The 17,537-nt window shown below is 34.0% G+C and overlaps 1 protein-coding gene across 1 annotated transcript in view; it reads right to left on the bottom strand.

Annotated features, from left to right (window-relative positions):
• The window catches only part of DACH2 (dachshund family transcription factor 2), a 764,445-nt gene that overhangs the window by 677,742 nt on the left and 69,166 nt on the right, over nt 1-17,537 (bottom strand).

Genomic DNA, 17,537 nt, shown 5'->3' with positions numbered 1-17,537 from the left:
CAAACAGTAACATACTGGTACCAATATAGGTACATAGATCAATAGAACAGAATAGAAAACCCAAAAATAAACCTGGTCCATTAATCTCTGACAAAGCAGGAAAGAATATCCAACAGGAAAAAGACAAGTCTCTTCTATAAATGGTGTCAGGAAAACTGGACTGCAACATGCAAAAAAATGAAACTGGACCTCCCTCTTTCACCATACAGAAAAGTAAATTCAAAATTGATTAAAGACCTAAATATGAGTCAGGAAACCATAAAAATCCTAGAAGAGAATACAGGCTGTAAAGAGGACAAAGGCTGTAGCAAGTTTTTTTCTAGATATGTCTCCTGAGGCAAAGGAATCGAAAGCAAAAATAACTTATTGGGACTTAAAAAAAAAAGTTTATGTATAATGGAGGAAATAATCATCAAAACTAAAGGAGACCTATGAAATGGGAGAAGACATTCTCAATGACATATAATATAAATGGTTAGTATCTAAAATAATAAGAACTTATAAAACTCAACACCCCAAAAGCAAATAATCCAATTTAAAAATGGGCAGAAGACATGAACAGACATTTCTCCAAAGAAGACATCCAGATGGCCAACAGACACATGAAAAGATGCTCATCATCATTCATCATCAGAGAAATACAAATCAAAAACTACAATGAGATACCACCTCACACCTGTCACAATGGCTAAAATCAACAACGTAAGAAACAAAAGGTATTGGTGAAGATGTGGAGAAAAAGAACAATCGTGCATGTACTGTTGGTTGGGATGCAAACTGGTGCAGCCACTCTGGAAAACAGTATGGAGGCTCCTCAAAACGTTAAAAACAGAACTATTTTATGATACAGCAATCACACTATTGTACCAAAGAATACAATAACATTAATTCCAAGGGATACGTGCACCCCTATTTTTATATTAGCATTATTTACAATAGCCAAGATATGGAAACAGGCCAAGTGTCCATGGGTTGATGAATGGATAAAGAAATTGTGGTTTATATACACAATGGAATACTATGTGGCCATGAGAAAGAATGAAATATGGCCTTTTGTAGCAACGTGGATGTCACTGGAGAGTGTTATGCTGAGTGAAATAAGTCATACAGAGAAAGACAGATACCATGTTTTCACTCTTATGTGGATCCTGAGAAACTTAACAGAAGACCATGGGGGAGGGGAAGGAAAAACAAGTTAGAGAGGGAGGGAGCCAAACCATAAAAGACTCTTAAAAACTGAGAACAATCTGAGGGTTGATGGGGGGTGGGCAGGAGGGGAGGGTGGGTGATGGGTATTGAGGAGGGCACCTGTTGGGATGAGGACTGGGTGTTATATGGAAACCAATTTGACAATAAATTTCATATTTAAAAAAAGGAAAATAAAAAAAGATATATATATATAATTATATATATATATACATAATATATATATAAAATATATATATTTAAAAAAGGAAAATAAAAAAAGATGTGCATATATATATATATATATATATATATATATATATATAATTCAGTCATACAAAACCATGAAATCTTGCCATTTGCAAAGACATGGATAGAGCTAGACAGAATACTGCTAAGCGACATAAGTTAATCAGAGGAAGACAAACACCATACGATTTCACTCATATGTGGAATTTAAGAAACAAAACAAACAAGCAAAGGGAAGAAAAATAAGAAAGAGAGAGAGAGAGAGGGACAAAGGAAGAACAAGACACTTATAAAGAACAGTCTGATGGTTACTAGATGAGAGGTTACTATATGGGTGGGGGGGCTGGCTTAAATTGGTGATGGGGTTTAAGGAGTGCAGTTGTCCTGATGAGCACCAGGGGATGTATGGAAGTGTCGAAGTACTATATAGTACACCTGAAACTAACATAACACTGTATATTAATTGCAATTAAAATAAAAACTTGAAAAACATAGTGTAATTTGCCAATGACAAATTATATTTACACTGTAATACGTATTTCATTACTTGAAATAAAAATAAGTAAATTGTTCTTCATATAGAACTTATGATGAATACAGACATATTAGAAATACATCGTATGCATGCACACAATTTCTTGGTTTGGAATACTTCGCTTTTTATCCTTTCAAATCCATTTGTAAGAATACCAATAAAGAAAGAAAAATGAAAATCCAAAACAGACTTGTGATTTTTGCAAAAAAAAAAAAAAAGGACTCTTTTTTTGTTATCATTTTTCTCTTGCAAAAATTGCCTTACATGAAAAATGTATAAAAGTAATGCAACTCCAGACTGAGGTTTTAATCTCTACTCACTTCCATAACAGAAGGGTAAGAGTATAAGTTTCCCTTATCATAAATCTCATCTCCTGTGTTAACAAAAGAAATCCTGTTAGTTTTTCTTAGACAAATGTGACCCCAACCTGATATGACACTTTATTTTTTCAGCTGTGCTACAATACCATAAAACCAAGTGCTTTTTAAGCTGCCCTACACTAACTCATGAAATGTTTGCATTGATATCTTCAAGCTTCCAGACATTTAAAAGTACAAGTTTTCTTCATTCCAAGATCCAAGTCACCTAGCTGATTAAATTTTTTAATTGAATTATAAATCACTTGACTGTCTCATACATTCAAAACTGCCTTCATTTTTATAGATGGAAACTTTCAAACACTTCTGAAACAAATACCAATTCTGACTTGGATGGTGCATGGCCTTCTTATGTCCATATTCATTACATGTTTTTTTTTTTTTTAATCAACCATTAGTTCTTTCACTTCTAATATGATGTTCCTCAGAGAGGGGGAAAACTGTGCCTGCTCCTTTCTTCAACTATGAATATTCATAATTTAAAACAATTTGAGAACTGGAGTCTGGCATCCCATTTTAGTAACTGCTAGCCATAGAAATTTGCACCTTAGCCTGGATTTACAGCCCTTATTCAGCCATCATGGTCTTCAAAATCCTGGCTTTAAATATCCACCACATAGATAATGAGTAAAAAAAAGATACTATAACTATTGTGTCTTCAAAGAAAATCAATAAACCATTCTGTTTGCTCTACTTCATGTTCTTTAATTCATTTCACTTCATTTTAACTACCCAAAATAATTTCATCAGCTAGTAACCTGGAATGAATCCTTACAAAGGCTGATTGTTATTATCAAATGTGTCCCACCCAAAACTAATATAACACTGTATGTTAAACCATGTTAAGAATTTAAATAAAAACTTTTTTAAAAGATGGGCCTCAGCACTCCCTTCCCCTCCTATTCATAAGTTTTGGCACAAATAGGTTACTTTAGAGCTCCAGGCTTTTTTTTTTCCAAAGGAGAAAACTTGTGAAGCAAAGGATAGACAAATGTCAGATCCAGATTCAAAAACCAAAATATCCACTGAGAAGAATTTTGAATTTTGTAATATTTTTTATAAGTTAAAACCCCCCTTTATGAAAAAAAGAAAGAACAGGGGGAAAATATCTTTGGTAAATTCTAAAACTAGGTAACTCCCATTCTAAATCTGAAATAAGAACATCCCAAGCCACAAATTACCAGAGTCATGAAAATCAGCTAATTGAAGAACTTTTTTTTTTTTAAAGAACACTAGCCTCCTAAAATGGCAATAGGGGACAGTAAATATTTTGCAATATTGAAAGTAAACAAAATCACAATAAAATTATTTATTGGAACTTAAATCCAGAATGATATATCTAAATTCACTACACTTCTAGATGCAGGTGATCAGCAAATTTGGAAATACAAATTGGCTCTCATTTTAGAGTGTTCATGAATTTTTAACAGTGTGTGAAAAATTCATAATTTTATTGAAGAAATATTAAAGGCAGAGCTCACTAGGAAGTGAACAGCAAGTTATCACTCATTTTGTTAACAAAGAACATCTCCATTCCCTGTCAGTACTGCCAACTCTAACCGATCATTTAGAACTTCACTGAAGGCTATTGCCACACACAGGAACGGACTCTCCAAATATAGGGGTGAAAAGGGAGCTGGGGTTGCATTAGATACAACAAAGTAGCTTTGATGTGTAAATTGCATTCATTATTTGTGATGTCAGTAATAAGAGAACTCTTTAGACTTTCTTGAAGGCTATGCATTTTGTTGTTCATAAACTGTATAAAATGGTTGCACATTCAATCATTATTTCAGAAGTATGATTAACAGAATGTTAAACTTGTTGAAAAATCCAACTGTTTTCAGCATTTGAAGAAATTCTTTACTCTTAAATGCTTTATTAATTATATTTGCAAATTTTGACACCCAATTAAATATAAAAAGAAAAATTCTAATTAAAAAACTTGTAATGATCCACTTCACTTTTTAAGTTATTAACAACCATTTCAAATAGAAAAATAAGGATGATTATTAACCTTATTCTGAAATTTCTGGGTAATTTGGAACATCTACTGGCATTTGTACAATTCAATGTGGAAGGTGCTGATTCGTGATTAGTAAGTTACAGAATGCATATATATATATATATATGTATATATATATATATATATATATATATATATATATATATATATATCAGTGTTAACCAACAGATATGTATGGAGTATGTTTCCCAGGTAAGAGATAATAAGCACAGCAGCAAATACAGACACAAGAACCAAATAAAATCCCGTGATAATTCTCAAGACTGTTTTCTGAAAACACATGACCAAAACTTCACAAAAAATTGTGCATGTTCCTAAATAACTTCTTAAAGTTATTTAATTCATCCTTAGATAAATGTGCACACTTCAGTCAATTTTCAGTTCCTAAGGGGGTAAAAAACAGAATAAATATAGAAATTCACATCATTTCTAAATGGCAGTTTTCTTTCCTATAGGAAAGGCAAAAACCAGAGGAATAGTGCCAAAACAAGAGAAACAACATTCCAAACAATTAGAAGAGACTGATGGAGAAAGCTATGAAACTAGAATCTCAAAGAAAACCCTGTTTGATAAATGAAGACACAGCTTACCATGTCATTAAAGTATACAAGCTACATAGTGATACACCAAGGCCCTACTTCTCAAGAGATGGTCAGTGTCTAAAAATGGAAACATCATTTCAGCATTCAATGCTTTAGAATGTGCACCCAATGAAAGATAAGTAACTACGACCCTAACAGTCAAATGAACAGCAAAAGGTTATGTCTCCTTAAAGCTCAGGTCTATTTTTCCCTTTGACAAAGAGACAAACTGTGATATCCCATTCTGTTGGACATTCCCTCGAAAACAGAAGTTGACAAGATGATCTATGAGCTGATAGTAAGCTTGTTATTATAAAGGCCTCGCATTTCTATTTTCTGGTATAAGAAAAAGGTTTTTGTTTTATTTGGTACCAAATAAATGATGGAAAGAAAAAAAAATATGTCCTTTATATATACATACAAAATAATATACATCTACTTACATAATATACATAAGTATGTAAGGTTAATTACAGGCATCAAAATTCAGAATATTCTTGAGCTCAGGGAGGGGAATTCATTGCTGCAACATCATGCTAATGCAAGAGACTTAACAAAAAGGAGATCAGACTAAAATTTTAAAAAGCACCAACAGAAACCAAACTCTAGAGGTAAAAAACACTTTTTTTTGAAGTTTGATGTAAAAGGAGGCAAAGTTCTCTAATAAGTACAGTACATTATACATGAAAAAATATAAAGTTTAACAAAGTGATTATGCTTCAATCCTTTATTATGTACAGGATAAATGGCTATAGTGCCAAAGCCGGTGATTATCAGTTAGGTATTATTGAATTCTTACTGCTTACAAAGCAATGAATCACTAATTCATCCACAAGTTACATTAGAACCATTTAATAAGGGGCTTTCTTTTGGAATACCCTCCACTTTGCAAGCAGGTGCTTGTAGGAGTGCTGACAATACTGACTCCATCTTTAACCCTCCATCTTGTTCATATCCTCTCTTGAGGCTAGATGTTTTGGGCCCTATGGAGATTAATAAACATACCTTAGAAATGCCTGCCAAGGCCAGGATATGCGAAGCCTTACTTTGGCCCTCTGTAAATTTGTTAGAGACAACATAGTCTGGGGTGCCTGTGTGGCTCAGTTGGTTGAGTCATGGACTCTTGCTTTCAGCTCAAGTCATGATCTCATGGTTTGTGAGATGGAGCCCCACGATGGGCTCTGCACTGACAGCACAGAGCCTGCTTGGGATTCTTCCTCTCCCTCTCTGTTTGCCCCTCCCTCACTCGCCTGCTCTCTCTAAATAAATAGGCATTTTTTTAAAGAAAGAAATTAAAGATAACATATCTCTCTCCCCTTCCTAACACACAGATGGCTCCAGAGATCTAATTAAAGGTTAACTGTCAATTAGGTACAAGCAAACCCTTTGAGGTGCACATGGACCCTTTGGTCACACTACAATGCCTTTCACATTCCCTCGATCTGTAAAATCTGTGGACTAAGGTCTGAACTTCGTGGAGAATAGCTGCACAGCTCTGGATCATTGCCTGACCAATCCTCTGTCAGTAAATTACCCTGAATAAAACTGTGTAAACTGTATGGAGTCGCGTGCTTGGTTTTCTGGTCTCAAAATGCCTTCTCAGTGGGGAAGACAGTCCCTCCTCCCCCACCTCCTCACAGAGCTGTAGGTATCTGGTGGTATGGTTTTTGAGGCAAGTTCACATTGCATCATAACAAAAAATTTGTACCCTCTTTCCTAGACATTAAACTTTTCTCCCTGCTCCCACACATATCACTTTCTTATTGTACATTCTGAAGCATTTTATTCTTTTTGTCACTTTCAGATTTGGTCCTTATAAACTGGCCTCCCTTCACACAGGACCAATGTAATTTCCCTTCCATCTTTCATGTCATATTCTCAGACTTTTATTTCCAATGCCCTCCTGGTTGGTGGCCATTTTCCTTGATTTAACTCTCTTGGTTAAGTAGCCTGCTTTGTGTCCCATTTGCTAGTGCTGCATTAGTTCTCCTTTTAGTATCTTTGGATAAAATCATGAAATTAAGTCTGCATTTTGAGACTCTTCAACTACCATTTTACTGCCAGCTTCTTTCTCCTAATACCAGTTCTAGGGTCTTTCCGTTATCCCCAACTGCCTAAACCCTCCCACCCAATGACTGACCCCATGCCCAGTCCCAATATGGTTGTCTTGTATACATTGCCAAAGGAATCTACACTGATTCTACCTACTACAGGTATCTTACTGATACCTACCTTGATCCTGTTCTCGCACTGTTGGCTCTTAGGCCATTTGTTTACATGATGCTGTTAAGCTAGATCTTGCCCATCTTCTTTTTCCAGAATAGTATTCTGAATATATGTGCAGATCCTTACTTTTAGGCATGACAGTTCATCTTCTAGAACTGACCCATTAGCCTCTCACAATTTGAAGCAATGATTTCTAGAGACCCAATCCATCCTGTGAATATTTGAGAGGATTGTGAGATTTCTATTCTTATGTTTAATACAATTCAATGCATTCTTTTCATGTATAGAAAATTATTTCTTGCAGAGCAGAGTTTACCTGATATTATGGACTTAATTGTTCCCCCTTAAATTAATATGTTGAAGCCCTAAAACCCAATGTAACTGTATTTGGTGATAGGGCCTTTAAGGAGGTAATTAAGGTTACATGAGGTCATGAAAGAGGGATTCTAATCCAATACAACAGGTGTCCATATAAAAAGAGAAAGACACCAGAGATCTTGCTCTGTAGCAGTGCAAATACACAAAGTAAAGGCTGTGAGAAAACAAAGGGAGAAATCAGATATCTACAAGCCAAGGAGAGAAGCCTCAGGAGAAAACAGACTTTCTGACACCTTGATCTTGGACATTCAGTCTCCAGAACTGTGAGAAAATAAATTTCTGTTGTTTATGACAACAAGTCTGTAGTATTTTGTTATGGCAAGCTAGGTAGACAAATACAGCTGGATATAAGTATTACTCTATTTTGGTATTTATGTTAATAAATATTTGTGTTAAGGGGCACTTGGGTGGTTCCATTAGTTAAGCGTCCAACTTTGGCTCAGGTCATGATCTCACCATCCATGGGTTCAAGCCCTGCGTCAGGCTCTGTGCTGACAGATCAGAGCCTGAAGCCTGCTTTAGATTCTGTGTCTCCCTCTCTCTCTGCCCCTCCCCTGCTCTCTCTCTCTTTCTCTCTCTCTCTCTCTCTCAAAAATAAATAAACCATAAAAAATTAAAAAATATTTATGTTAACATATGCATATAAATATACAAACTATTGAATGGCAAGGATCATGAATTGTTTCTCTCAAGAAACAAGAATTAGAACTCACTACAGTGCCATATACTCATTTAATTTTTATTTTAATGTAATGGCATTCTATGTCTTAATTTGATCCACAAATTCCATTATATAAAATTTAATGTTGTGCTACAAATTATCAGTTTCAACTTACCAAAGAGTAGTTTGGTTACAGCATTTTTGCACTAAACAACATAATATGAAAAATAATTCCATGGAATATTCCTTCGGTATCATAAATCCTCTTCTCAGTAATTGCTAAAAAGGTATCTATTTCATATGAAGTGTCCCCCACCTTGAAAATGATGCATAAAACCAGACATTTATTACATTATAAATGCATTAACTCACATTCTGAGTTTGTACAGATGTTTCATTACAAAACTGGCATTAAGTAGTTTGTCACAGTGCCAGTTATTACTAAAATCATGTGCTAAAGAAAAAAATATAATAATGGATCAGACATCTTCTTTCCATTAATGTGTATTTGATGGACATTAAAACTATTTTCACAAGTTCTACAAGGATATCAAAGAATATATGAGAGCAAATCAACCCCGTATGTATTTCTTTAAATATCCTTCTATCACATTTCTTGTAATTACAACCGAGGAATAAGGATTAAGGTTTCATAGGATTGGGGAAGTGTTTCCCTTTAGGCACATTTTTTTAACAAAATGGAGTTTTAAGCCATATTATATGGACTACAAATAATATAAAAATACTTGTCCTTATTTAAATCTCAGAATTTATATAATGTGCAGATCCTAATGGGAAATCACAAAAAGAATAAAAGGGGATAGTGGAATCCCTTACAAACTTTAAAGTTTCACAACAAAACTGCAGCTTTTGTTCCACAGAATTGTGCTTTATTCTTCATTAGAATTCATGCAATTATTCACTTCAGGTGTATGCCATCAACAGTCACACTTCAATACAAAGGATAATTAGAAAGTATTAACAAGCAATAAATGTAATAGTGCTGATAACCATAATGAGTTAACCAATACAGTAGAATTCCACTAATTCTCACTAATGACAAGAAAACTTGCTGCTGATGACCAATTTTAGAAAATCAGTAAACATTTTTTTGAAAATGGGTAAACATTTTTCAACAATTGAGGGGAAATTATTAGGCAATTTAATTGTTATTTTAAGGAAACATTTACATAATCACTAAATATAATACAAAAAGTTAGATAACAAGACAAATACTTATTAATAAGCATTTTTTCAGAGTGCCTGGGTGGCTCAGTGGGTTAAGCGTATGACTTCAGCTCAGGTCATGATCTAACAGTTCATGGGTTTGAGTCCCACATTGGGCTCTGTACTGACAGCTCAGAGCTTGGAGCCTTTTTCAGATTCTGTGTCCCCTCTCTCTCTCTGCCCTTTCCCCTCTCATGCTCTTTTTCTCTCAAAAATAAATAAACATTATAAAAATTAATAAGCAATTTTTCTATAAAATTATTGAAAACCTAAAACCAAGAAAGTTAAGATTTAAATGTTTTTGAGGAGTAACAAATTCATATATTTTTCTTGGATGTTTTATTTACACACTATCTTAGGTGTAACACATAGCATGATATTCATGCCTTCTCCTCATACTGGTTGTGAGACTTTAGGCAATCAACCAAAGCAAGAGTAAGGGAGAGATAGAGATACAGAAAGAGACAGAGACACAAAGACAGAGAGAGGGAGAGTGACAGAGAGGATTGAAGAGATACACCACTCTATACTTACTTAAGTAATCCTACCTGGAAGCCCATAATGTAATATAATTGCTCTAATTAATATCCTTTATAACTGTCAGACCGCACTTTGGTTGATGGCCCCTGATCTACCTGATCTTGGAATTCCAAGAACCACAGCTGGAAAAACATTAGATATGTCCATCTATGGCAATGTAACCTGAAAAGTTTCCATTACATCATATTTGTTACCTGTATTTACTCTGTTTATAATTCCTAAACACTTTGTTTCTTTTGCTTTCTACATGATCTTTCCTTCTTCATCTGATTTCTTCTACAAGGTTATTAAATTCTTTGTTTCTTTTTCTAAGGTATCAGTATTTTTTATTAGTTTTATATGTAGTAAGGATCTCAATATTTCTAATATTTTTGTAGTTTTGATATTATCCATTATTCTTAAATTTAGGGCCATATTTCACTGCCAGTTTTGATTACTGACTTAACTGCTATTTTATGAATTTTATATGTGTGTTGATATACTCCCTGAAATACCAGTATACTATTCAAATAAATAGGTCTTTCTTTCTCTAAACAATTATTACTGTCTCAAGTTACCATTGTAAATATTTATATATGATGAGTGACATATTTTCTGTAGTTTTATTACTAATAATGAATTTAGAGCTCATACATTAATTTTCTAAAAGGGCCATAGGGTAATTCTATTTTTACATTTTTGAGGAACCTCCATAGTGTTTTTCAGAGTAGCTGCACCAGTTTGCATTTCTACCAACAGTGTACAAGTGTTCCTTTTTCTCCACATTCTCACCAACACCTGTTGTTTCTTGTGTTGTTGATTTTAGCCATTCTGACAGGCGTGAGGTGATATCTCATTGTGGTTTTGATTTGTATTTCCCTCATTATGAGTGATGTTCAGCATCTTTTCATGTGTCTGTTGGCTATCTGTATGTCTTCTTTGGAAGAATGTCTATTCATTTCTGCCCATTTTTTAATTGGATTATTCATTTTTTGGGTGTTGAGTTTTATAAGTTCTTTATATATTTTGGATACTGACCGTTTACCAGATATGCACTAGTAGGTATTTACCCAAAGAACACAAAAATACCAATGCACAGGGATACATACATCCCAATGTCTATAGCAGCATTATTTACAATAGTCAAATTATGGAAACAGTCCAAGTGTCCATTGACTGATGAATGGATAAAGAAAATGTAGTGTGTACATATGCAATGAAATATTACTCAGCCATAAGAAAGAATGAAATATTGCCATTTGCAACAGCATGGATGGAACTAGAGGGTATAATGTTAAGGGAAATAAGTCAGTCAGAGAAAGACAAATACCATGATTTCACCCATGTGTGGAATTTAAGAAACAAACAAATGAGCAGAAAAGGAGACAAATAAAAAACAGACTCTTAAATATAGAGAGCAAATCGGTAGTTGCCAGAGGGAGATAGGTGGGGGGTTGGGTGAAATAAATAAAGGAGATTAAGAGTACACTTGTTTTGGAGTGCCTGGATGGTATGATATATTCATCTTCCTTATTCACTTATGAATAGATACTTGGGTTTCCATATCTTGGCTATTATAAATAATGCTCCAATAAACAGGGTGCATATATCTTTTTGAATTAGTGTTTTCATATTCATTGGGTAAATACCCACCGGTGAAATTACTGGATCATAGGGTAATTCTATTTTTATTTTTTTGAGAAACTCCAAACTGTTTTCCACAGAGGCTGCACCAATTTGCATTCTTACAAATACTGGATAAAGGTTAAAAGGGCATTTTTAAATTTCATGAATAGAAATTCTGATGCATAATTGTTTTGTTATTAGGTTAGAGTAGAAGAGCAGAATGGGGCTGAGTGGTTTGCAAATGTTTTTTTCAAAATAGGATGTGCATAAGATCAATGAGGCATTTTAGATACTATGTTTATTTCATTTTTATTAAGTTTTTTAAACATTTATTTAGAGAGACAGAGAGAGACAGAGACAAGTGGGAGAGGAGCAGAGAGGGAGGGAGACAGGATCTGAAGCAGGCTCCAGGGTCTGAGCTGTCCTCAAAGAGCCCAACACAGGGCTCAAACTCACCAACCATGAGATCATGACCTGAGATGAAGTCGGACACTTAACTGACTGAGCCATCCAGGCGCCCCAAGTTTTTTTTTTTTTATTTTTATTTCAGTATAGTTAAAATACGGTGTTATATTAGTTTCAGTGTACAATATAGTGATTCAACAATTCTATACATTAGTCAATGCTCATCATGATAAGTGTACTCTTTAATCCCCATCAAGTATTTCACCAATCCCCGCACCTACTTCCTCTCTGCTAACCATCAGTTTGTTCTCTATAGTTAAATGTTTATTTCATTCTTAACTTTCCTATTATTTCTATTTCTTTTTAAAGATTCTTTTATTATTGCATTATTCAAAGATACAATTTTGTATTCCAATGCCATATTGAATAAAGTAGTCTCTGTATAGTTATTACGATCCTATTACTTTTCAATGTTTATTAACTATTGCTACTCACTAGTGTTATCTCCCTCCCATTTCAACTACATTAATTTTAACCAAATCCCTCTTGAAAAGCCCCTGGAGGAAAAGTTACAGAGAGGGAAGGAGGCAAACCATAAGAGACTCTTAAATACTGAGAACAAACTGAGGGTTGAATGGGGGTCGGGGAGAGGGGAAGTGGGTGATGGACATTGAGGGGGCACTTGTTGGGATGAGCACTGGGTATTGTATATAAGCCAATTTGACAATAAATTATATTTTTAAAAAAAGAAAGAAAAGTCCCTGGAGCAGTATTTATTGAATTCAGCATTCAACCCAATATTCCTTAACACAATTAAAAACTACCAAACAGGTATTCAGAAAGACACCCATTTCCAAAAGTATGAAACTTTCACTTATAGTTATATTTTCTAAAGCCATGATATCTCCATGGCAACATTTGCTGGTCTCAACTTGTCTACATATGCTCAAATACTGCATCGAATTTCAGATCAATAATATATTTAAAGGTGGTTGTTATAATGCACAAAATCATTATATTGCTGGACAAGTTATTAATATACATAACTTAGAGTTTGATAAGTATATATCAATTTGTTTATTCAGAAATGGAGGAAATACTCATTGGATATAGTGAAATTTTTTCTACTTATAGAATATAGAGCCACATAGTCATATCTGAAAACTGCTAACAAAGTTGCCAAAAGGAAGTAACACTGTAATACTCAGATATGGCTCATTTACAATTATCATAATAAGTTATTTTGAGTCTAACACATGTCAAACTGACTTCTTTTCTTGTAGGAATATGAGTCATGATCTATCTTTACTCTTGTCCAGTTACTTCAAATAGCAGAACTCCCCTCACATGCTATCAAGAACACAAGGACCTGGCACTTGTGTCTATATACCCTTACCAACTGCTTCTCAAGCTACTCAGTTAATTAGTAAGGGGCAGGTGCTCAGAAACAAAGTGGCACAGACCTCAAACAAATGTAAACTCAATCAAAGGGAAATAGATGACTAGCAGACAGGAGTCTATGGAAGGAAGACTTCCTTTTTATCCCATACTCTTTTGTAATTTTTCTTAACACATGCATCCATTACTTATTCAAAAAGAATGAGCCTCAATTTTATAAAAGCCTATGTATATTCTGCAAGATAGGATAGTACTCCATTACTTGTATATGATTAGATATTATTAAAACACTTAAAATTATCTAGCATAGTTTTAAAAATAATACATATTAAATTTTGCCATTACTGTTTTGCTTAGCAAACTCTTCCCATGGAGGGTACCAAAAAAAAAACAAAAAACAAAAAAAACAAAAAAAAAAAAACTTCATCTAGGTAATAAGATGTCAAGAATTCTTAAATAGAATTCCTGAGATTTAACTCTACCTTTTCCTCAGATCCACATATTCTAGAGATGTGCATCCAATTTGTCAACTATGTAATTTATTTCCACAAATTGTAGAGGAATAAATGGAGAAAGAAATATCTCCATTAAGAAGAAAACAGTCTAATTATTTTTTTATGTTATGAAATATTTATTTATTTTTTAATATGAAATTTATTGTCAAATTGGTTTCCATATAACACCCAGTGCTCCTCCCAACAAGTGCCCCCCTCAATGCCCATCACCCACCCTCTCCTCGCTCCCACTCCCCATCAACCCTCAGTTTATTCTGTTTTAAAGAGTCTCTTATGGTTTGGCTCTCTCCCTCTCTAACTTTTTTTTTTCTTTTCCCTCCCCCATGGTCTTCTGTTAAGTTTCTCAGGATCCACATAAGAGTGAAAACATATGGTATCTGTCTTTCTCTGTATGACTTATACAACTTGTGATTATTAAATAAAGTTAATGTAATTATGGGCATACTGGGAGGGACTGTAACCAAAATGAGAGAGGAGAGGTGAAACTATCTCACTCTCTACATCTTGTGCCATATCTTGACATCACAAGTGCTTTCTTCATAATTTAATGTTAATTTGTTTTTTAGAATGTTAATAACTTGAATAAAATAAATTTTATGTTTAACACAATAGGTTTAGGTTTCTCTTTATTTTTTACATGATAAGAGTGCTAAATGACTATGCATTCCCCTCTATTCAGCTAAATAGATGCAAGAAAATTCAGTTCAACCACAAGGTCCTTCACTGTGAACCCAAATGATTCCCTATGAAAACCATGAAAGCTACTAATTTTCATCATTTTGAATCTTACATAGACCAGATGTAAAATCCCATATAAATTTCTGAACTCAATAAATCATTCTATGCCACTATAAGAGGACTGGTTCCTCCAAAAGAAAATGTCCATCAATGGATGCATGGATAAAGAAGATGGCAATCAAAAAGAATGAATTCGTGCCATTTGCAACTACATGGATGGAACTAGAGGGTATGATGCTAAGTGAATTCTTCAGAGAAAGACAAATATCATATGACTTCACTCATATGAGGACTTTAAGATACAAAACAGATGAACATAAGGGAAGGGAAGCAAAAATAATATCAAAACAGGGAGGGAGACAAAAACATAAGAGACTCTTCAATATGGAGAACAAACAGAGGGTTACTGAAGGGGTTGTGGAGGAGTGGGATGGGCTAAATGGGTAAGGGGCATTAAGTAATCTACTCCTAAAATCATTGTTGTACTATATGTTAACTAACTTGGATGCAAATTTAAAAATAAATTAAATAATAATTTTTTAAACTGTAAAAAAAAAAGAAAATCAGAATAAATAAAGATTTTTCCAATTATATGCCATGTACACGTCAAGTGTTGTGTTTTTTAAGATCTCTAAAATGAGATAAAGTGGGTAGGGAGAAAATTGAGATTATTACTTCAGAGAAGCCAAAATAAGAATGCCCAGAAGCCATCAAATGCCCAACTCTGATGAGAGATGAAAGAAAATAAGGAATAGTTTGGAGTTAATTTTTTTTTCTATTTGGTAAAAACAAACAAACAAAACACACCTTCGTATATAAGGATGAGGAAGAGTAGTACTTTTTTGTAGCTTACATAAAGAAGATAATTTTATATTAAACTAAATAGAAGCAAATGAGGAGGTCTAGAACTAATACGGAAAACTCTCTGGATTTCATTTTACTTGTGACATAGATGTGCATCCATGGAAATAAACTACTCTTTAACTCTTTAACTACTCTTAAACAGTCACAGAGAAACACCTTAAGACAGTATTTTAATTCTACCAACATTCATTAAATGTCTTCTGCATGTACTGTGGAGATCACTGACTTATCCATACTTACTTGGCTAGAGGCAAAACCAAGTAACTTGATCCACCAGTTTCATCCTTCTTCTGACAACATCAAACTTAAGATAGCAATTTGTGAGCCACCCACCCATGATTGATTACTGAAGCTGTTAGAATGAAAACTCAGAAGACCAGATAGGTTTTAATAGGTATGAGTTAATCATATAATAGAAAAGACTGAATTCTTAGCTCAGGAGTTCAAATTTAATACTAAAGACAATTAAAAATCACTAAAAGATCCACTAAAGATGGGGCGCCTGGGTGGCTCAGATGGTTAAGACTCCAACTCTTGATTCTCAGTTCACGATCCCCTGGTTTGTCAGATCGCGAGCGGTGTCAGGCTGACAGCACAGAGCCTGCTTGGGATTCTCTCTCTCCCTCTCTCTCTGCCTCCCCCTCCACATAAATAAACTTAAAGAAAAGATTCACTAAAGACTCTTAAGGAAAATAAAAACAGCAAACTATACAAATTTTTTAAATGATTATGCTAGAAGCAATATGAAGGTAATCCAGAAGAATAAGGGACTGAAAAAGCCAGGAGGCAATTCCAACATTATAGTTACTGTGTGTTAGGGTGGACTAGAAATGGACAGTAGGGAAGGGGAAAAAAGGGGGAAAGGGGGGGTCAAAAGGCAGTAAAGTTTGAATGAGAATCATAAACTTGTAAAATGGAATCATACTGCTATACACAATTATTAAAAATATATACAATTATTATATATACAACTAATATTAATATAGACAATTACGAAGGGTGATTTAGAGATGAGAATTCTAAGCCCAGTTTGGAGGTATATAAACATGACTAAAGGCAGCTAGAATTCTAAGACAGGAAAGACGAAAAGCTATTGTTTCTGGAGTTTCAGCATCACTTTTGAAGAGGTAGTAGTTTTAAGTCATGATCTCTTTAAGGAAGTAAATATAGAGGTAGAAAAACAGGGCCAACAATAGAATTTTTTATTCTTTAGCTATGGAGATAACAGTGATGAAGAGTGATCAAAGAGACCTAGGAAAACCAGAAAATTATATTGTTACAGAAGGCAAGAAGAAAGATTTTCAATCTTTTCAAAAGCTGCAGAAAGGTCAAGGAAAATAAGACCGGAAAAAGATCACCTGAGTTTTTCAGTTTTCCACTAATACGTAAAATTTATGAGGTTATAATGAAAAATAATTCATCCTAAAGGATAATGACTGCTATTACTGATTACATTTATAAAAACAAAACATATGATTAGCATATAATTCCATAAAGCGTGATTCAAAAATGTTATGAGCAAAAGCAGTATTATTTTGAAAAGTTTATATCTAAATAACTAGTTTGGATGCATAAATTCTGATGTGTTGATTAAATAACACATTGTAGACGTAGATATATTTCAGTGACTAATCTACCTTTATTTCTTTTTTGAGCAGTAGCCTGTTAATTATGCTCATTCTTTTTCTGAATCAACTTCTTTAAAGTATTTAATTTTGGTTCCTCAGTCTCACCATAGCAAATGGAATTTATTCCATTTACTTCTATTTTCTTTAGACATTGGCCTTGGAGACTAATAAAATGCTGTCAGGAGATTACACTGAAAGAATATAAAGAGAGTGTGTAAACGCATATATTTTGTTCTATGAAAGTAAGTCACATACTTTGAAGTAGGAACTGACTCTTGTGCCTCATGGTAAAATTCTGTGGTAAGAAAACTGTGATTTTAGCCATTTGACCTTTTAGTGTGCTTGAGCTTCCCAAAATACAGATCATACTACCATGAGAGCATTTACCCATTGCCTGAA

The sequence above is a fragment of the Panthera tigris genome, chromosome X, assembly GCF_018350195.1.
Source record: "Panthera tigris isolate Pti1 chromosome X, P.tigris_Pti1_mat1.1, whole genome shotgun sequence".
NCBI classification, from domain to species: domain Eukaryota; kingdom Metazoa; phylum Chordata; class Mammalia; order Carnivora; family Felidae; genus Panthera; species Panthera tigris.
Note: the sequence above shows the minus strand (reverse complement) of the source record. Positions and strands in the feature narration are given on the sequence as shown.